A 22728-nucleotide genomic window follows, 5' to 3' on the forward strand; every position below is an offset into this window, starting at 1 on the left:
CCATAACTTATGAGTTTAAAGTAGTTTTAATGAAAAAACTCTTCAAGTTCCATAACTTGAGGACAAGTTATGGAAGACTTTAAAACATTTAAAATTGAGACTCTTCACTTTCATAACTCATGGAAATCTTATGAGTTTTAAAAATCATAAATGAGACTTTTCATATAACTTGAGGGCAAGTTACAAAAACACATTTTATGAACAACTTTTAAATCAATTTGGATTGAAAACAAATTATCACATAATTTTTCTATTAATCTAAGGTAACTCATAAGAACAAGATAATTCATATCATCAATCTTCACGAAATTAGCATAAACATATAAACTAATCCAAATCTTGAAATTATGACAATTATCTTTTAATTGGATGAGAATCATCATTACCATAACAACAAAATCAAATTTTATGAACAAAAACATTTTGTGGTAATGATTCTAATCCAAAACAGGCCAAAAAACTCGAAATATTGCTATCAGGGGCTCCACTTCGCCGAGTGCAAGAAACAACTCGACGAGTTGGATGAGTTTACACATGGACTCGTCGAGTCCCTCAATGGACTCGTCGAGTCCCCGGTCCAGACAGCAAAAAATTCGATTTTTTCAGTTTTTTCAGCAATTTGCATCAAGTATAATTGAAAACAAGCCTTGTCTCTGATACCACTGATGGGTTTTAGTATACTACAACATCCTACGGTGCACATACAACCCTGAATACCTTGGATCTATGTTTTCACTAATTATACATGCAAAGGTGTTTCCAAGTTATTAAGCCTATAACTACCATGCAATTTACATAAACAATATAAGACACTAGTTAGGATAACATACCTCTTTGTTGTAGCTTGATTCCATGGAGCTTAAGATCCTAGTGCCCCAAGTGTGACACCTCAAATGGTGCACACAACACCACCTAAAACTTGGAACCGAACATGAAACTTTGGTTTCATTCGGCTCCTTTATGGAAAATGGATAAATTGCTAGATTTCAGATGTGAACCAACTTACAAAAAAAATGATACCCATAACATCTATGTCAGCTTTTTGTTTGAATATATTAACTTGAGAGAAAAGTTCTTATGCTCAAAATCGGCTAGCCCTCTCATATAAATCCTTAGGGCTGATTTCTTAAGCTATGGGGTCTTTATATATTGTGGCTATTAGGGTTACACCATGTAACTCATGACTTTCCATATTCTTCATGCTCCACGGGTTAAAAGCTCCATGGAGTATCCATGGGTTACTCCATGGGTTTTGCCCAACATGAAGAACTATGGATCATAAGCCTACGTATATAAGAATGAATGATTTACACAATCAATCCCCATATATTTAATTAGTCTCTTTTGATCACAAAATTAATTCCAAATTAATTGTTGATCAATACTAATTAAATAATATGATTTCATATTAATATATTAGAACTTATAATATATTAATAAATCATAAATATCCTTTTCTCACAAAAGTCTATCCAAATTGTTGCGATGCCGTGCAACCCAAATGGACCATGCCAAATCGGGTCAAGTACATACCAATTATAGTTACAGACTTAGACACTAATCCAACACACACTATATAAGAAACCCCATGGTTCCTAAAAACATCGGGGCTTAAGGCATATGCATGAGGGCTAGCCGATTTGTAAAGCAAGAGTTCTTCTCTCAAGTTATTCCAATTGTTGGAGGTGTTGTGTGATTCCATTTGAGGTGAAACACTTGGGGCACTAAGTTCTTAAAGGTCCAAGGCTTCCAACTACAAGAAAATGTATGTTATCTAACTTGTTTTATTACCCAAGTATCAAGTTTTGTATGCTAGTTAGGGTAATACCTTGGAATGTTCAAGTTTGCCTGTACAATAGAGAAAACATAGATCCAAGGTATTTAGGGTTGCATGTACACCTTAGGAGTGAAAGAATGCTCAAAACCCAATAGTGGTATCAGAACCTAGGCTTGTTTTCAATTATACTTGATGCTACTTGCTTGGAAATGCTTTAAAAATCGATTTTCTGCTGTTCTAGACAGTGAACTCGCCGAGTCTACTGATGGAATCGCCGAGTCCAAGCACAAATTCATCCAACTGGCCGAGTTTGTTCTTGCACTCGACGACTTGGTGCTCCAGAATGCGGATTTTCGATGTTTTTGGCTAGAATTGGACTAAGATCATTACCCTAAGCTGTTTTTGAACCTATAAACCTATTTTTGATGTGGTAATGATCATGCTAATCCAATTTGTAAGATAATTGTCCAAGTTTCATGTTTTGTATTAGTTTATATGGTTAGGCTAATTACATGAAATTTGTTTGATATGAATTGTCTTGTTCTTATGAGTTTAATTTAGTTCATAGACATTTTGATTGCTTTTCTTCTTAGAATTTTGATCTAAATGGATTTTGATGTACTCCATAACTTTTCCTCAAGTTATGGAAAATGAAAATTTTTTCTTTTAAAGAATTCATCAAACTCATAGGTTATGGTGTTGAAGAGTCTTTTTCCATAAATGTTTTTATGAACTCCATAACTTGTCCTCAAGTTATGGATTTTCAAGAGTCTTTTCATTAATGCCTATATTAAAATCATATGTTATGGATTCCAAAAGTTTTTGAAAAGTTCAAAACTTGCCCTCAAGTTTTGGAATTTGTAAATGTAGAGTCTTCTTTTGACACATTTAGTTCCAAACCCTAGAATTTTAAAAGTTTAAAATTCAACCCTTATACTATTATAATATTATAGGTTTAATATTTATATATATGTATAAGAACAAAGTCAGTCTTACCATTAGTATGCCTCATTCACGAAGCCGGTCTATAAGGGGGTTATAAGGTTACTGCCTATAAAATGGCAGTTTAATGGGTGTCTACTCTCACCCACCGCTTCCTTGACTGGTGGAGGGTCGTTAGCTGAACGGGTAGGATAGGACTCTAATTCTCCCTTCATTAAAAGTATAATGATAAATACTAAGTAACTAAACACTTATAAATTCCCAAATCTTAGTTACTTAGGAAAATGTGAATATGGTGCTTACCCATGAAATTTCAATTTGCACCTTGTTAAGCCGTTATTGGAGCGTGTGTGGTTTACCGGCACACTAATCTGGACTGACAGTGCGTGGGAATGGGTAGCTTGATGTTAATCATAGATCAATAGAGCGTGTGTGGTTAACCGGCACATTGATTAGGTGGTTGTAACATTGGGTGTACCAAGCTAATTTGCATGGTTATTCACACCTTTTTTGTGATCCTCGGCATCCCAGTCACAAACTTGAAGGGCACACTCGAGATTTAAACATGTCATTGAATTGTTTCACTGAATCTCAAAGGATCTAGGAATTTCAATTCACTTAAAACCTAAAATTCTTTTTTGTTTTTTATGTGGTGGAAATCGGTAAATCGTCATTTACCTACCTTCAAATATTTTGCAGTTTGGATTACGGCATCCCTCTTCCAAATTGTAAACTATTGTGTTGGGTCCTAGCCTTAATATTTCATTTGGGTGATATATTAAGGACTTAAGTAAACTAACTTGAATTTCTCCCATTGTAGATGTCTAGTTCAGACAACTGTGGTCTTCCCAAATCCTTTGGAACAAGTTTTCCTCTTGAAGATGATGTCCCGCGGTTGGATCGTGGTAGTCATACTTCACTTCCTCCACCTCCTCCAATAATTATCCCTAACCCACAAGTTCAAATACTTGAAAAATTCAAGGTCACTCAAGCCCTACTTGCAATAAAACATGAAGATGGAAGGCATGTGTGTACTCACGTCTTGGAGATGAAGTCACATATTGACAGGCTGAGAGTATTGGGTGTCGAAATCTCAAGGAAGTTGGCTGTTGACTAGGTTCTTCAATCACTTCCTGAGTCATATAGTGAGTTCATTAAGGACTACTATGTGACAGACCACAACATGACCCTTGTTGATCTCACCTATTTTCTTGTTGTTGTTGAATCAACAATGATTTGGCGCACTGGAAAAGCAAATTTTATGGGAAGATCTACTCCCCAAACTTCCATGGACATTGAAAATGGAAACATTGGAAGTCCAGAAAAGATTTCTCTTTCCAAGGGAAAGAGAAATGCTAAGTCTTAGGTTGTACTGTGTACCATTCCCAAAGAGTCTGTATGTTTCAATTGCCAAGAGAAGGGGCATTGGTTGCGAAGTTGCCCTGACTACCTGAAAGATCTGAGAAAAGGTAGAATCGAAAAGTTTGACTCTGCTTCAGGTAAGTCTATTGTCTAACTCTATTAAGTTCCTAATTGTTGATTCTTAATACAGGATGTGACAAGGTTGTATTTTGTTATTTTGTAGGATCATGCAAAGGGAAGGAAGCTTAAAGGAAGAGTATGATGAATCTGATCGCGAAGATGGATTTCAATCGCATGGTTCAAAGATCGGATTTTTGAGCTGCTGCTTAGGAGTTATGATAGATTGCTTGGAAATATGTAATAACATAGTTTTCATTTGTAATTGCATTGTAAGGAAAAGGTTTTTCCACATTTTATAAATAAATAAAAATTTTTGTTAATTTTATCTTACCTTATATCTCCTTACAATGGCATTTATGAAAAATTGATGTTTGTATGTTTCTATTGTTAGCAATATGGATTTGATTCTTTCGTTTGTGGTAGTGTCATATTTTACCAAATAAGGAAAGATTCTCAGCACTCAAGTTTCAGTTGGATAGAAACTTGGAATCATGCAAGTTGTATTGAATGATGAATCGGAATTTTCATCTTTGGTAAATTAAGACTAATTCCTTTTTCACATGTATATGTGAGTCAAGTGAAGGACTAGAGGATCGGGTACACTGGGTGTGCGCTGGTCAGGTCCACCACAAAGATCGATAAGACTATTCGTCATGATTTACGAAAGTTTAGTAAATATGGTTATGCTTACAAGTTTAAGTATAATTATGAACATTGGAAAAGTTTCAATGTATGGCAGAACGAATGAGAATAATCAAATTAGGAAGAAAGATAAAAGTTTCTCCAATATGAAAAGATAGGAGAGTACTTGAGTATCGTGTTTATGATCATCTTAATGATTATGGAAAACCATATCATAATTGATCCTCTAAGGTCATCTTAGTGCATTTCTATGGCTAAGAATAGGAATCGTGAATTGTTGAAATAGTTTATATCAAGAAGATGAGTCATACTTCATTCCCAAAACAAGTCTTAGAGTCATACTCCAAGATTGTAACCTTGAGTGACATAATCTTAAGAAAGGTTTAACACTTATCAAATGTAGAGTAAAAGTTTTTCTACTCTTGTACATTTGAAATTGGTAAGTTGCGATGTTTTGGATAAAACAAAGACCAACTAAGGCCAATTGTGTGAAGTGTTAGTCTTGATTAGAATCCGCACTAACTCTTGAATATTTGTTTGTCAAGGTATGGTTCTTGACAAAGTGAACCTTATATGTCAAGAGGGCAGTGGGAGTCTTAAAGATCTTGACATGTTTAAAGAACTAATCAAGAATAAACCTATTGTTAAACACTAGCACACGACTTGAGGTTAGTAACCTATCGTGTTGACATATTCTTGTTTCTGTGCCCATTCCAGTTAAAGTTGACTATGCATGTGAGTTCTGTGAGTTCTCAATTGTTTTCATAACAACTAGGAAGCAATGGTAGGCCCTTGTGCTGCCAGGTGGAAAGAAATTAAGATTGAACTAGTTCACTCCATATGGGTTTGGATTTTCACTAACCTTGTATTGGGATTATGGTTATGACAAATTCACATGGATAGGAACACATACACCATAAAATCTAAGTGTCAAAAGGTTTCTCTCCGACTCATGAAAATGATAGTGAGGAAACGCTTTCACTAAGTAGATTTTAAGGAGAAAGAATTGTGATATTCGCATTCTCAAATTCAATTATGATTGCAGCATCCCTCTTCATAGTTCGAATTGTGAGAAATGGCAAAGGGCTAAACATTTGGGACTTATTGTTGTAAGTTCTAAAATTGTTAAGACACACATATGGGCTATCTAAGGAAAGTTGTATGAGTTTGAGAAGCCTAGATAAACTCTTATCGAAGCATATCGTATCGGAAATCAGAACTTTGGTAATGAAAGTCAATAAGTATTGATTTCTAGAAGTCCAACTAATTTCTGAATACATGTCAAAGCTAGTGGGAGCATAAGTGTTATGCTAATAATAATTATTATGCTAGTGGGAGCATAATTATTATGGAAAGTGTTGCAAGTTGGCAATGTTAATTATAGAAAACAAAAGTTTCAAGTCGCAGGGTTTGAAAAGTTGTTTTGCTATAATTAAGGAGAGGAATTCATACTTCATTTCAAATCTAAAAGCCTAGATTGAGATTTTAATCAACTTTAGTCAAATATATATGAATGTTATGTTGGAATGGTTCAACATAAGGAAATTATATATATGGAAATGTTAATTGCGTTCTTAAAATTTGATTATGATTACAACATCCCTCTTTATAATCATTATTTTGAGAACATGGCAAATAGAAATATTATAGCAAAAGACTGATTAAGTATCATGTCTTTATGTTAGAAATTATGAATCATATCCCATATGCTTTGGGTATAGGATCGATTGCATATGCTATAATATTTTCGTGTTCTAATTTTCCAAGTGCCTAGGGCATTTAGAGGGAAAAAGGAATAGAACCGGATATGACTAAAGTGGTTAAACAACTGTTAAGGACAATCTAAGGTTCGCCAAAGATTGGTCGCTTAAGGACAGTTGGAAGTATAGTAATGAAAGGACCATATTGACATTATTATGAATATACAGGAGTCTATCAATAATGAGATGTCGTATGGAAAAGATGGAATGTTTCCATATTGGGAGTTGAAGAATAGATTAGAAAGTTAGAAACTTTTATGCAAGAAGGATGTTCAAAGGAATGTACTTTGAATTTGAGACTTCATTTCCATGGAATTGTCTTGTAACAATCTCCAAAGGAATATTTTGTAATATCATTGGTCAAGTCTCTGTGACTTTTTCCACCTATACATTACAAAAGAATTTAACACTTTCTAGCTGTGACAAGAATTTGGAATTCTTACACTTGCAATAAGGATTTGGAATTTTGAAATGAGCATCATTGAAATGTTTTTCAATTGATCTATTTCACAAAGTAAGGACCATAGAGAAACATAGTGTGCATGCTTGGTGCATGGCATAACTATTGTTTCGACAAACATAGTGTGCATGCTTGGATAGTTTTTTAATTCAAGTATTAAGTTGATTATTCGAAACATTATACGATGAATAATGAGTAATCAATATGACTCAAAAGTTTTGGGAGCATATAGGATTAGTATTATTCTTATGTTTCACTTTGCATGTTTTGACTTCCCGAATAACTAGGTTATTCAAACCATCCACAGTCCATCATACTTTGGAAGTAGGTATTGAGGCAAGACTGTCATGAATGGGTATGTAGTTTGTCTGGGACAAGGTGGCTGGAGTGTTCATGAGTACTCCTGGAATAAGATTCGAGTATTGGATTCAACCCACACTCATTTGAATCACTTCATTGATTTGATCACGAGTGATCATGAGACGAAAATATCTTATATTCTTCAAACAGAGACGTGTGAGTTGTAGTTGCGAGTCGGTTGCACATTGACATATGTAATCACACCAGTAACTTGGATGTTATTAAACATATTGTTGTGTGTAATTTGATGAGTAAGTACAAACGAGCATTTGGGTCGAAGTTTATCCGTTCCTTTTACCCCAAGTGGATAGAAGCGATATCTGTGGGCCCCTCGATGATTTAGTGATGACACCAGGCCTGTACTGATTTGATTTGTTCAATTAGTTGGTCGTCATAAATCAGAAATCAGGAAACAACAGATGGATAGAGACAATGATTATAATCCATGTCTCAGTCCATATGATATCTAGAATGGAGGAATGTATGATCCTTTATATAATGGACACGTCATTGACTAGGTCAGAGTTCGACAGCGACTTTTAAGAGCTACGATTGCTAGGCGGGTTGGAGTCATGCTTGCAATGATAGTTATTAGACTTATCCAAGTGGGAGACTGCTGGATTAGTGTCTAAGTCCATAACTATTATTGGTATGTACTGGACCCGAGAGTAACATGGTCCATTTGGGTTGCATGGCATCGGTACAATTTGGATAGACTTTTGTGAGAAGAGGATATTTATGATTTATTAATATATTATAAGTTCTAATATATTAATATGAAATCATATTATTTAATTAGTATTGATCAAGAATTAGTTTGGAATTAATTTTGTGATCAAAAGAGACTAATTAAATAAATGGGGATTGATTTGGTAAATCATTCATTCTTATAAAGTGGGCTTAAGATCCATAGTTCTTCATGTTGAGCTAAACCCATGTGGTGACCCATGGATACTTCATGGAGGTTAAAACCCATGGATCATGAGGAATATGGAAAGTCATGAGTTACATGGTGTAACCCTAATGTGCACACTATATAAGAAACCCCATGGTTCCTAAAAAAACCGGGACTTAAGGAATATGCATGAGGGCTAGCCGATTTGTGAAGCAAGAGTTCTTCTCTCAAGTTATTCCAATTGTTGGTGGTGTTGTGTGATTCCATTTGAGGTGCAACACTTGGGGCACTAAGTTCTTAAAGGTCCAAGGCTTCCAACTACAAGAAAACGTATGTTATCTAACATGTTTTATTACCCAAGTATCAAGTTTTGTATGCTAGTTAGGGTAATACCTTGGAATGTTCAAGTTTGCATGTATAATAGAGAAAACATAGATCCAAAGTATTTAGGGTTGCATGTACACCTTAGGAGTGTTAGAATGCTCCAAACCCAACAAAACGTACCGCTGTTCTCAGGTGGGTCTGGGGTAGACTCTCCTGCGGTGATCATCAACACTCTTCCCTCTTTGCCGGAGTTTCTTGCCAAGGGAAAATCTTTCCTGTAGTGCCTCGTTTTGCCACATTCGTAGCAGGTCTGACTTACTTCCTTATATGGGACCTGAGAGATTGGTCGCGCCAGTGCCCTACAGAAACGGATGGTGTGTCCCCTTCTAAGGCAGTTCTTGCAATACATTTTCCAATACTTTCCGGTATGATGAAAGTTGCACTTATTACATTTAGGGAGGGTTCCAACATATCGACTGTCGGGTGCTGGAGTGGCTTGTGTCATGGCAGCATGAACTTCAAGCATTTGTCGTCCATCTGAGGGCTCTTGTGTTTATTGTCTTTTCTTCTCGCTCCCGGATTTTTGTTTATCATCACATCCTTTGGTTGACTCAGGAACGGGGGCCATTATGCCTTGGCGGATTCCATGGTCCAATAGTGTTTGAGCCAGACGTTTGGCACTGCCGAACGTAAGGGGTTTCACTGCTATCACATTTCATTGGAGTCGAGAAGGTAGTCCCCAAATGTATCTCTCTACCTTCCTGCTCTCCAGGGTAACCATCCCAGGGCATAGCGCAGCTAAATCGCTGAATCTATCAGTGTAGGCTACTATGTCCGAGCCTGCCATGGTAAAATTCCACAACTCTTGCTCTAGCTTCTGTATTTCGCCCCTCGGGCAGTACTCTTCCAGTATCATTTATTTTAGATTTTCCCATCCCAGTGCGTTGGCCATTGGTAGGGTCAGTGACTTGACATGGCTATTCCACCATGTAAGGGCTCTGTTAGAGAAGGTGCAGGTAGCAAACTTCAATTTGCTCCCTTCTAGGCACGAGCATATCTCAAAAATCGACTCTGTTTTCTCAAACCATCGCATTAGGGCGATGACTCCCCCACTTCCATCGAAGGATTTGGGTCCACAATTCATGAAGTCTTTGTACGAACACTCCCTTGTGCGTCCGTGGTTTTCTTCGTGGTTAGAGTAATTAGTACCACCACCCGATCCACTGGTATCACTTGCGTGGATTTGTGTCATGGCGGATGCCACTGCGGCTGTTACAGCAGTCTGAAAGACAACTAGATCATATTGTGGTGGTGGTGGCGGTGGTGCATTGTTTTTGTTTTTATTCGACTTCTTCGGCGACATCTTTCTGCCATAGGTTTAAAGATGAAACAAGGGTAAGTCTTTAGTGGTGGTTACAAGTCGAGAGTCATTTGAATCGAAGTTATCTTAGTTCCGAGTGTATCATGTTCTAACTTTTACAGTGTTCTGAAAACAATTCCTAACAGAGGTCCATGCAAAATAGACTTATGAATTTTTTATAGTGACTAACACATAGTGTCACACCCCCAAACCAGAACGGCGGAAACGTTCGGGGGTGGAGGACATCAGGTAAGTATCACAACACATGCAATATAGTAATCAAAGTACAAACAACCATTGCATTAATAAGTATAAGTTTTACATAAGTGTTTAAACATTACATATTCAAACACCAAAGTAGGTACGGTAGAAGACAAGAGCCCTGGTACGGTACTAGGTAGTCTTCTCAAAAGCTTCAGGAGTGTACCTGTCTACTGGGTTCCTGAGAATACAAGTTATTTGGAAAGAGTAGAAAAACATTTAAGCTGGTGAGTTCATAAGTATTTTAGTTCTGTTAAGTATGCCCTAAGTTCTTTGGATAAGTTCACTGGTTCCTCCAGAAAATCCTATATTTCCTGAGGTGATAGATTGATAACCTCAATAGTTTCCCTCTGTAATTACTTAGTTTATACTAATTATATATAACCCAATATCGAATGGACATTTAAATGGGTGTATCTGCCCTAAGCCCACAACCAAACAAGGAACAGGAAGTAAGGCGGAAGTCACACATTTTACTGTCAATCGGATATTACTTATGTATAACTCTGATGTAAAAACTAAGGAATTATAGAATTAACGACTAAAGGTCCTTTATGTTATACTAGTTGACTAAGTTGCAATTTGTAATAGTGGTTTAATCCCATAAACCGTTTCATTTGTAAAAGTGGTTTAATCCCACAAACCGCTTCATTTGTAAAAGTGGTTTAATCCCATAAACCGTTTCATTTCTAAAAGTAGTTTAATCCCATAAACCGTTTCATTTGTAAAAGTGGTTTAATCCCATAAACCTTTTCATTTGTAAAAGTGGTTTAAGCCCATAATCTGTTTCCTTTGTAAAAGTATTCTTAGTTATATCTGTATTACAGTAAAACATTAGTATTAATCCTGGAAAATATTATATTATCCATAATACTGCCTTGTGGTTTTAAATGTTCCAAAACCAGAAGTACAAGTATATTTACCATACTTGATTTCGTGATACGTAGTTTTTACTGTAAGTAAAAACTAACCGAAGGTATATTTAGTGAGGTTGTAATTATCTTTTCTTACTGTTTTAAGAGAAGTATATTACTTAGTAATTTACTCGTTGTTTTGTCCATGTGAGTTCTATTAACCATACTGATATGACTGATATGCCTGCCGCGACGTTCTTCAGGCGTCGGAAACGATATGATATTTGACACCCTAGGCCTGCCGCCCAAACTGTAGCGAACAGTAAAGGTGCGGGATTGTCAGTCCCATATAGATCTATACACAAATTCACGCCCTCCCTACAGGAGATTCTGGTTAATAAGTCAGGACTTAAGGCCGTACTTAGTATAAGTACACCATGAAGAGTCTCACAAATTTATTGTTTCAACGAAATTTACGATGTATTATTACCCCGTGATTGCTAACCCTGGTACTCTATATTGTACCCTTGTTAATGCAAAACCGGTATGATGTATTATTACCACGTGATTGCTAACCCTGGTACTTTGTATTGTACCTTTGTTAATGCAAACTCGGTATGATATATTATTACCCCGTGATTGCTAACCCTGGTACTCTGTATCGTACCCTTGTAAATGCAAACCCGGTACGATGTATTATTACTTCTTTAATATGTTGTTCAAATATTAAAGGTATTATACATATCCTGGTATAGTTAAATGAATTTTGGTAATTTCCTTGGAAAGTATACAATCGTGAATCATACTTGTATATTTAGTTTTGAAACATAAATTATACCTATTATAATTTATATGTTCTATCTGATTAGCATGATTTCTCATGGACGAACACCTTTGCTCAGCATGATACAAAGGTAATGATACCGAATGGAGTAACCTTTTATATTCATATATATATATATATATATATATATATATATATATATATATATATATATATATATAATTAAGAAGGAAACGACCTTCAGACAAATAACATCACCTTAATTCCACATGCAAACAACGAAAAGGAATAAGATAATTCATTAGTCCTAAGCCCTTCAAATCTTATTTATATATTTATACATATATAAACCTGATTTTGGCAATTATAATTTGAAATAGTTTATAAAACCTTTTTCAAAGAATTTAACGGAGTTTACATGACTTTAAAGATTTAACATGGCTTTAAGTCATTTTGGAAGTATTTGGTAATCCTTAAAAGCATAAGGAAACCCTTTGGGTGATTATTATCACATACAATTATTAACACAATTTATATTGTGTTAAACTTGTATTCCCCCCTAAAAAGCATTTAAAAACCATTAAAAGGTAAATTATAAGGGTATCAACTCACTTTGATAAGTGGTGATTTGGGCAGCGTTTCGTTTCTATAGATGATCTTTCTCAAAGAAACCTCAAGTTTTTGAGTAAAAATCAGGCTTTATGCGGGAAGCACTTCGACTGGAAAGAGGTTATCTTCTCGAGAATTTTGGGGCTTCGGGGCTTGCTTCGGGTTTTAGATACGATACCGGGGCGTTGGGGGGTCGTAAGAAAGTTTAGGGGGTGAAAAGGAGAAAAAGGAAGAATTTTGGGGTGAAAAACCTCTCAAATCCGAGAAGTCTCGCACCCTTTATATAGGGGTGGCGAGGCTTCGTACAGCTGGCAAGGGCGAGGTCGAGTCAGCAGACACGCGTCAGAAGGAGAAGCGAAGCTGGAGGCGGTTCTCGGATGCGTGTCGGATCAGGAGAGGACCGGACTTCGGTCCAATCAGGAGGTGTCATGACGACTTCGGACCAATCAGCAGGTGACACACGAGACTGCGGTCCAATCAGAAGATGCCACGTAGCAGACACATGGAAGCCTGGCATGCGAGGGTGACGTGGCCGAAGAGGGTCCATGCGAAAATTCCCGGTTTTCAACATTTCTTGATTTTCGTGCCAAAAACTTGCAAAATTCATAACTTTCGCATACGAGCTCCGATTTTGGCATTCTTTATATGCACGCGTAGGTAAAATTATACTCTACGACTTTCGTTTAGACATCGTTGGCTAATTTTGATTTATTTTTAATATTATTATTTTTAACAGACCGGGACTGGAAATCCGTTAAAAATTCATAACTTCTTCATCCGACGTCCGTTTTCGTCTGTCTTTTTACCGTTGTACTACTTTTGACGAGACATTCGATTCTCATTTTAGTTGTATCGGCTAAATATCGATCGATTTATATTTCAAATTTTTAGTTGTCTACTGCTAAACCGAAACTTAGAAAAATCATAACTTCCTTATAAGAAGTCAGATTTTTACGTTCTTTTTATGAACGTTCTTGGTTTAACATATTCTACAGCTTTCATTTAGATTGTTAAGGCTATAAAGCATTTTGTCGAAAATTCACTTTTTACACTGAACAGTGTTTTGCCGGTTTTGTCACGGATTTTCGATTGGTCATAACTTCTTCGTTATAACTCGGATTTTAGTGTTCTTTATATTTGTGGAAACCTTGTTACAATCTCTACCAATTGGTTCATCCCAATTACATTTATTTATCAATTTATTTTTGACCTAAATTTGACTGGTGTCACATTATACCCCCGTTAGAGGGAATTTCATTCCGAAATTAAGTCTAAAGTGATACTCATGGACTAGGTCTAATCTTCCCTTTCCCATGTGAATTCCGGTCCCTGGTTTGTAATCCATCGAACCTTCACTAACGGGATAAGACTTTGCTTGGTTCTTTTGATTTCCCTATCCATGGTTTTTTTATTGGTTCTTTTACAGAGTGTAGACTTTTATTTAACTTGATTTCATCGAGTGAAATAACAAGTGTTTCATCGGATAGACACCTCTTTAGATTAGATATGTGAAAGCTGGGATGAATGTTATTAAGTTTTTGTGGTAGTCTAAGTTTATAAGTACAAGACCAATTCTGGTAAGAATATCAAATGGTCCTATGTACCTTGAATTTTGTATTCCACGCTTTCTCAAGCGTATCTTGTCCTTCCGGGGTGAGACCTTCATATGACAAGGTCATCAACCTGGAATTCCAAGGGTTTTCTTTTATCGAAGTCGTAGCTTCTCTGATTAACTCTGGAAGCTTTATGTCGCTTCCTGATTCGTATTTTGTTTTTGGTAGTTTCTCGGATGAATTCCACAGCGGCGAAGGTGCTGTGTGGAAATTGGATCTCTAGCTAGTTGCGTATTACCTAATTTAGTCCAGTGCAGATAGGATCTGCACTTGTGATCGCATAAGGTTTTGAATGGAGCAACTTGAATGCTAGCGTGATAAAGGACTCCACTAATTGGTAAATGGGTATCCCGTTCTTTACCATAGACGATCACATAGGCTCATGACTACTCTAGTTCCTAGATATTTTTGATTGACTGCCTGAACTGGGAGATGATTCTATTATCTCAGCGGAGATAACAGATACTGGAATACCGTGCACTCACACGTTCTAGTTATCTTCTCTACTTGCCACATTTTCAGGTTTCAAGGCTTCTTGTTGAGCCTCCTTACTTTGTGTGGACAGATTTGAATGGTTTATCATAGTCAATGATTGGCTCTATGACCTGAGTACTCTTTCCGACTTAGGGTGTCAGCTACTATATTGGCTTTGTCGGGATGATAACGAATTTCGAATTTGCAGTCATTTAGTAGCTCGACCCACTATCGTGGTCTCACGTTGAATTCCACCTGGTAGAATATATGATGAAGGTTTTTGCTCCGAAGTTCATGATAAGACTCATACTTGGCTCATCCACCATCCCCTCGTGTATACAAGTCGTATATAATTTGGATTTCACAAAACGTTCGGTTGGGTGACTCTGCCCCAAGTCCACAACCAAACAAGGAACAGGAGATAGGACGGAATTACACATCCTTAATTTTGTTAAGTCTAAATTATATACCACTCTCGTGTGTACACTTAGCTGCGATAGATTAACCTAATGAGTTCTTAGTCTCTGTTCTTGAACTTGACCTCCGGTACAATGATTTTCCTATGCGATCTATTAGGGTACTTCGGTGGTTACTGACTTCGAAAACTACTTCGGTGCTTTTCGTTTGAAGTTTCCTTTCTACTGAGTAGGCTAGAATGGTGTGGTACCCTTCGCATGGGTACTTCTGAAGTTTTGAAAATGAGAGACAACTTAAGGGTTTGCGTTATGGATTGGAAGAATTTCATCTTACTGCTGATTAAGGAAAAGTTCTCTTACACAACATAAGAATTTTCACATGGTAAGGGCCAGGCCAAACCATGTCGAATGAGGATGTCAGAATTTTCTCGACGAAATAGATATTAAGTCGTTCTGGGAGGAATGATTACTAGGATGATATCCTATGTACCTAAGTTTTCAGCGCTTCCGGTTTTATTTTGTTATTACTGTTACAAATCCCCTTTTTGATTTGAAATTGGCGGGTACTACCAATACGAGGGTTCTGATAATTATGAACTTTCATGAAATGATCCTTACTAGGTCTCTCTATAATCGCTTGGTGTATACAAGTTATGTATAATTAAGATTGGTAAGCCTTTTGACTGAGCAACCCTGCCATAAATCCACAACCAAACAAGGAACAGAAAATGAGGCGGGATTACTTACTCTAAGTCTACAAATCTTAATTATAAATGACCCTCATGTATACACTAAGTCATCATAACTTACCTATTAGGGTTTCAAATTTTATATGAATGCTGTGATTTAATTTGAACGGGAGAGTAATCATAATTATAGATAATGATCGGGGTTTGGAAGCGTACCAAAATATAGCAGGGTTCTTTGATGCCTTCCCATGCATTGGGTCAAACCCCTCCTGCTCCCCCGTCGTTCTTCTCTGTTGGACAGTCCCTCTTGTAATGTCCTATTTTACCACAAAGGTGAAATATGGGAATGGTTCCAACATCGGTAGTTGAAGTGATGAACTCAACCGGAGTTCTACAGATGCGGGCGTTGTGCCCCTTCATGTTGCATCTATTGCAATGCAGCTCTCGGCAAACTCCATGATGATGGTAGTTGCACTTGCTGCAGTGTGGGAGGTTTCCTAAGTATGGCGTGGGCGGTGCTAGAATAACAGGGTTGATGGGGGTATTGACAGCCCCAATTCGTTGCTCTTTGTTAGATTCTTGAGTTGAACAACTCCCTTTCTTGTTTTCGAACTTTCGTTTCAGGATATTAGACTTAAGATTCGAAATGTCCTTACAAATAGGTAGTCGTTGTTGTACTTGGTCATCACCACGATCGGGTTTGCCGATAGCATTACTACTAACATTTGCGTTGTTAGCATTAAGGTGTGCCATGACAGCTGCTACGGCTGCTGTGACTGCAGCTTGAAACGTAGCCGCATCTATTTGAAGGATTGGTGTTTTGCTGGTGGGTTGGTTACATTCCTTCGGAGGCATGATTCTGTTTCATGATAAGAAAATTAGCTCGTGAGCGACTATCGTTGTCTCTAGATGTATTCTAACCATTTGTATCTATGTATAAATCTTTCGTTTTGTTATATTGTTCTAAATGATTCGACCTCCATCCCTATGATGCAGTCCTGGTAAGGAACATAAATAAGTTTCTAGAATGGTTATGAACCGATTATCATCCGAACTAAGTTACCTTCGATTGGTGGATATCGTTTTCCAACTTTCGAAAATATTCGAAAACAATTCATAACAGTGTCTACATAAAATAGACTTATGAATTTGAGAAGTAATCACTATCAATTAAGATTTCGTGATCTGATTTATTGTTATTAGCCGTGACAGGAAAAGAGGATAAGCTCAAAACCTAATGTGAGTAATGAAATCACGAACTCACTAGGTTGAATCGATTTACTAGTTATTACTTAGATGAAAAGGCGCCCAAACACTTCACATGAATCACACGTGGTTTTCTTTTGTTCTCTGTTCTATTCTGGGTGGTAATGATTTGTTTCCTCCTGGTATCTATAGGGTGTCCTTCTCCTCCGTAGGTATATTGAATTCCTGAGCTGTCTTACTTCCAATTCTAACATTGATCCCCATTACTTCGTAATGAAGATTTTGAATCTCGGAAGTTCATGCGAATCTCTCATTGGTATCCTTAATAGGGTAAGGGCACTAAATGATTTCTATAGTTTATTTACTTATCATCTGTTTCTTTCTTGGAATTCTCCTAATGAAATTCTCTTGGATTCTCCTTGACTCTGCTATTGATTGCTGGAGTAACTACATTTATCTAAGGGGTTTACACGAGAATGGGAATGTCTAAAGAATCTATGAGAAAATTTAAATTTTTACGAAGGTGATCCTTTCTGGTCCTTCTATAATCATATGGTGTGTACTGATTATATATAATCCAGATCAAATAGACCTTCGAATAAGTAATCCTACTCTGAAACCTCATCCAAACAAGTAAAAGGAAGTAGAGTGAAAATCACATATTCTAAGTCTACAAAATCTCGGCTATATATAACCTTAACGTATCCACTTAGTAATTATAGACTTATCAGAGTAGATCTTTTTAACATTTCCCCAAAGGTATCTAAAATACCTCCATGCTATTTTAGTTATGAGTTTAGACTTCTAAATATAAGAAGTTGATAAGTTTTCAGTTTTCTTGTTATAGCATCCTAAAATACTCCTATAGTATTTTTAATCTTTATGTTTGGTTCTAGAATTCTTATGGTACTTAGGTAAGTTTTAGACCTGTTGCAACACTACAATCACTCCCCAAACACATGTTGGTCATATCTCAAATGAATATAGTTGATCAGGCTATATTGATCCCAGATATGATTACGTCACTGTCTAGGTCTAACTGTAATGTCCAACATCCAAATACTTTTGTTTTGTTCTTCTTGTGATACTCATTCTAGTATATATATTCTGCATGTACTTATACTTTTATAAAATATTGTTATATTTTTAAAGTATAACTCTTGGTCAGAGTGTTTTTATCCGAATGGGTTTATACTTGTATATCTTTTATGACTGATATACTGAGTTCACTATAAACACTACTCTGATACCAATCTGTCACACCTCCAAACCAGAACGACGGAAACGTTCGGGGGCGGAGGACTTCAGGTAAGTATCACAACACATGCAATATAGTAATCAAAGTACAAACAACCATTGCATTAATAAGTATAAGTTTTACATAAGTGTTTAAACATTACATATTCAAACACCAAAGTAGGTACAGTAGAAGACAATAGTCGCGGTACGGTACTAGGTACTCTTCTCAAAAGCTTCGGGAGTGTACCTGTCTACTGGATTCCTGAGAATACAAGTTATTTGGAAAGAGTAGATCAGCATTTAAGCTGGTGTGTTCATAAGTATTTTAGTTCTGTTAAGTATGCCCAAAGTTCTTTGGATAAGCTCACTGGTTCCTCCAGAAAATCTTATATTTCCTGAGGTGATAGATTGATAACCTCAATAGTTTCCCTCTGTAATTACTTAGTTTATACTAATTATATATAACCCAATATCGAATGGACATTTAAATGGGTGTATCTGCCCTAAGCCCACAACCAAACAAGGAATAGGAAGTAAGGCGGAAGTCACACATTTTACTGTCAATCGGATATTACTTATGTATAACTCTGATGTAAAAACTAAGGAATTATAGAATTAACCACTAAAGGTCATTTATGTTATACTAGTTGACTAAGTTCCAATTTGTAAAAGTGGTTTAATCCCATAAACCGTTTCATTTGTAAAAGTGGTTTAATCCCATAAACCGTTTCATTTGTAAAAGTGGTTTAATCCCATAAACCGTTTCATTTGTAAAAGTAGTTTAATCCCATAAACCGTTTCATTTGTAAAAGTGGTTTAATCCCATAAACCATTTCATTTGTAAAAGTGGTTTAATCCCATAAATTGTTTCCTTTGTAAAAGTATTCTTAGTTATATCTGTTCTACAGTAAAACATTAGTATTAATCTTGGAAAATATTATATCATCCATAATACTGCCTTGGGGTTTTAAATGTTCTAAAACCAGAAGTACAAGTATATTTACCATACTTGATTTCGTGATACGTAGTTTTTACTGTAAGTAAAAACTAACCGAAGGTATATTTGGTCAGGATGTAATTATCTTTTCTTACTGTTTTAAGAGAAGTATATTACTTAGTAATTTACTCGTTGTTTTATATATGTGAGTTTTATTAACCATACTGATATGACTGATATGCTTGCTGCGACGTTCTTCAGGCGTCGGAAACAATATGATATTTGACACCCTAGGCCTGCCGCCCAAACTGTAGCGAACAGTAAAGGTGCGGGATTGTCAGTCCCATATAGATCTATACACAAATTCACGCCCTCCCTACAGGAGATTCTGGTTAATAAGTCAGGACTTAAGGTCGTACTTAGTATAAGTACACCATGAAGAGTCTCACAAATTTATTGTTTCAATGAGATTTACGATGTATTATTACCCCGTGATGGCTAACCCTGGTACTCTGTATTGTACCTTTGTTAATGCAAACCCGGTATGATGTATTATTACACCGTGATTGCTAACCCTGGTACTCTGTATCGTACCTTTGTTAATGTAAACTCGGTATGATGTATTATTCCCCGTGATTGCTAACCCTGGTACTCTGTATCGTACCTTTGTTAATGCAAACCCGGTATGATGTATTATTACTTCTTTAATATGTTGTTCAATTTGTAGGGTTTCAAAGCACTCCATGGATGATGGCAATGGGCCCCCTTGATGAAGTGTAGGCTAAAATCCCAAGACTTGTCTTTTCCCTATAAATAGTCATGTATTATTCATTATTAGGGTTAAGAGTGAGGCAAAATGTAGCTGCCACGTTGTGAGGTTTCTTGTAAAGTTAGATTCTTATTTCTTAAAGTGTAATCTGTTCCTCATAATTGAATAAATCGAGTGATCATTCGACATATCTTCATTATTGTGTTTGTTCTTATTTTCCGCATCTTGTTCATCAAATCACAATTAAGGTTTCAACCCAACAAGTGGTATCAGAGCGGGTCTTTGAAGATCTATTGATTTTTGAAGTATCGGTTTTTGATTTGATAATTTTCTGCACAAGTTATTGAAGATTATTTGCGTTTTGGCATTTTGGAATCAAGCTTTCTGTTCAAGCAACTGTTCATGAAAACTTATGTTTTCTGTCACTATTCATCTGGGTAACTTTTTAATCCGATTCGTATCTTGTAAGTGTTTTCTGATTGGATCTGATCATCAGTTTAATCCAAATCCAATGTATTGTCGATGGATCTGCTTCATTTGTTATTGGGCCATGGATTCGTTACTTTACTGTTCATGATCCATTCCGTTTTCCCTAATATCATATTATATTTTCAGTTTGCGTCATTTGCTTTTGCGTGCTCAGTTCATCCATTTATTCATTCTCTCAAGATCAATCATGATTAACAATCGTTGCTTGTACCATTGATTCTGATGAATCGATTTGTGTGTGGTTTTATTCAAGATCAAACCTTTCATCGATTTTCTAATTCATATTCTTAAGATCAATTTGATTAACTCGTTTTGATCTTGGAAACTATCTGATGATGTTTTTGTGATTTATCTCGATTTTTGGAAGTAGCGATTGTATAATTGTCGAATGCAATTTTTGGAGTCCTATGAGTGTATAGTTGACGAACAATTGGTCACAGTATGAAAAGTCAAAATTGAATAGGAACAATGGACGAATGTTTCCCTGCGAATGGTCTCTCAATCAAAATTTATTGGGACTCGGAACTAGAACTGGATTCGCGTCGATTGAGTGATGATCGGAACGAATGTCATCGAACTCATCTGGAATGTGTTGATGATTTGTTCGCAATTGCCAAGTCAAACCTGAAAGTCAAATTTGAAATTGTGATGTTCTAATATGTTCACAACTTCATGGTTCGCTGTTCATATTGTTCACGTGTAATGGGTCTCGGAAGTGGTACTTAATTGGGAAGAACAACAGTCAAATGAAAAGTCAAAATAATGTTACCTGCGAACGTTCGGCTCACACTCGTCTCCCTTGTTTGCTCGACAACGAACATGTGAATAGATTCCGTTTGGATAAGGATTCGCATTTGGTCTGTGATATGTTGATTTGGAGCGAATGGTTCAGAAATCGGGATTGGAAATCTGGGATTGCACTCGTTCTTCTCTCACGATCGTTCCATTCGGAAGCGAACCTGTGAATGGGTTCTTTTTTGAAATTGGTTTGCTTTGGGTATGATTCTTGGCGTTCAGAACTCAAGGATCGGTATAAAGGCTCGTGCTCGAAAAGAACATGGAACAAATTTGTGTATGTAAGCTCTTGGAACGAAAGAGCTTGGAGCGAAAGAGGGAAGAATAATAAGCGAACCTGTGAATGGTTTCGCCTTGGGATAAAGATGATGCACTTGGACCGAACCTGGAAAAAAGACCTTGGGTTCGTTTGTTAAAGGTTGGAGCGAACGAAGGAAGGACTGAAAGCGAAAGGAAGTTTCGTCTGAAGGAGTTTGAAACAGAAATAGAAACGAAAGGAAATGAACCTTCGGTTGGGTTCGCTTCAGGTGTATAATTGCATGAGCTCGGTATAAACCTTCGCTTTGATATCAATGGTCGTGTTCGCCTGTAACAATTCGTTTATAACCATCGTTCCAGTTGTGTTCTTTTATTCAGATGTCTTGGGGAAGAAGATACCATGTTACATTTATGGTCCCTGAAACTTCAGTGAATTGACTCCTTTGGTCCCTATGCGTTTCATGCCTTGGCAGTTTTGGACCAATTCCAGATTTTGTTACAAATAAAGGGGTTTATTGGTGCATGATTACAATTCCAGCCCCTGAGTTTTTGGAAAGTGACCATTTCAGCCCATTTTTCGAAAAAGTTTACAATTTTAAGGGCTGGTGAACAGTTTTGAATTCTTTAACGCACATATTTTTTTCGTGAACAGAAAATTAAAGATTCCATCAAGTCTTGGAGGTTCGGAAAGTCGTTTTTCGTGATAAAGTCAATTTTTCACGACTTTTTCGAATTTTATACTTCATTGTGTATATCATTTTGTCACGGGGGAGCACAGTAAATTTTTATCCATTCAAAATCATTATCATGACCATTTGAAGGATTTATAATCATATTTTTGATTATAAATTGGGGGAGAATTTGGTATGGCCATTCGAAATTGGATTTGTGACTTTTCAAAGTTGAAGATTTTTGATAAAGCTTGTGGTAGAATTATGAAGGTAGCTTTTATAGTAGAAGTTCTTCATCGAGCTCTGCTAAAGCTTTTACAGAGAAGTATCCTTTACAGTAGAAGTTCTTCATCGAGCTCACTAAGGACTTGTTATATCTCCGACTTCTTGTATTTTCTCGATCAAGTGGCATTACGAATCTTAAAGTTTGGGTTGCTACATGATATTTTTTGATGGCTTATATCATTAGCTTATTTGAAGATCATTGTGACTTGGAGGGGGAGCTCTTCAAAGACAAGAAGTGATTTGGTTTCTTTGTTCTGAAATGGGTTTTTCATGGTGGGTTTGGTTTTCATGAAGATTTTTTTTGGGATTACATTCGAAAATGAAGTTTAAATACATTACTTCAGTGCTTGGTTTATATATCCTAGAGCCCGTGTTTG

The sequence above is a fragment of the Lactuca virosa genome, chromosome 2 (assembly GCF_052849685.1).
Source record: "Lactuca virosa cultivar CGN04683 chromosome 2, Lactuca_virosa_CGN04683_v6, whole genome shotgun sequence".
Lineage (NCBI taxonomy): Eukaryota > Viridiplantae > Streptophyta > Magnoliopsida > Asterales > Asteraceae > Lactuca > Lactuca virosa.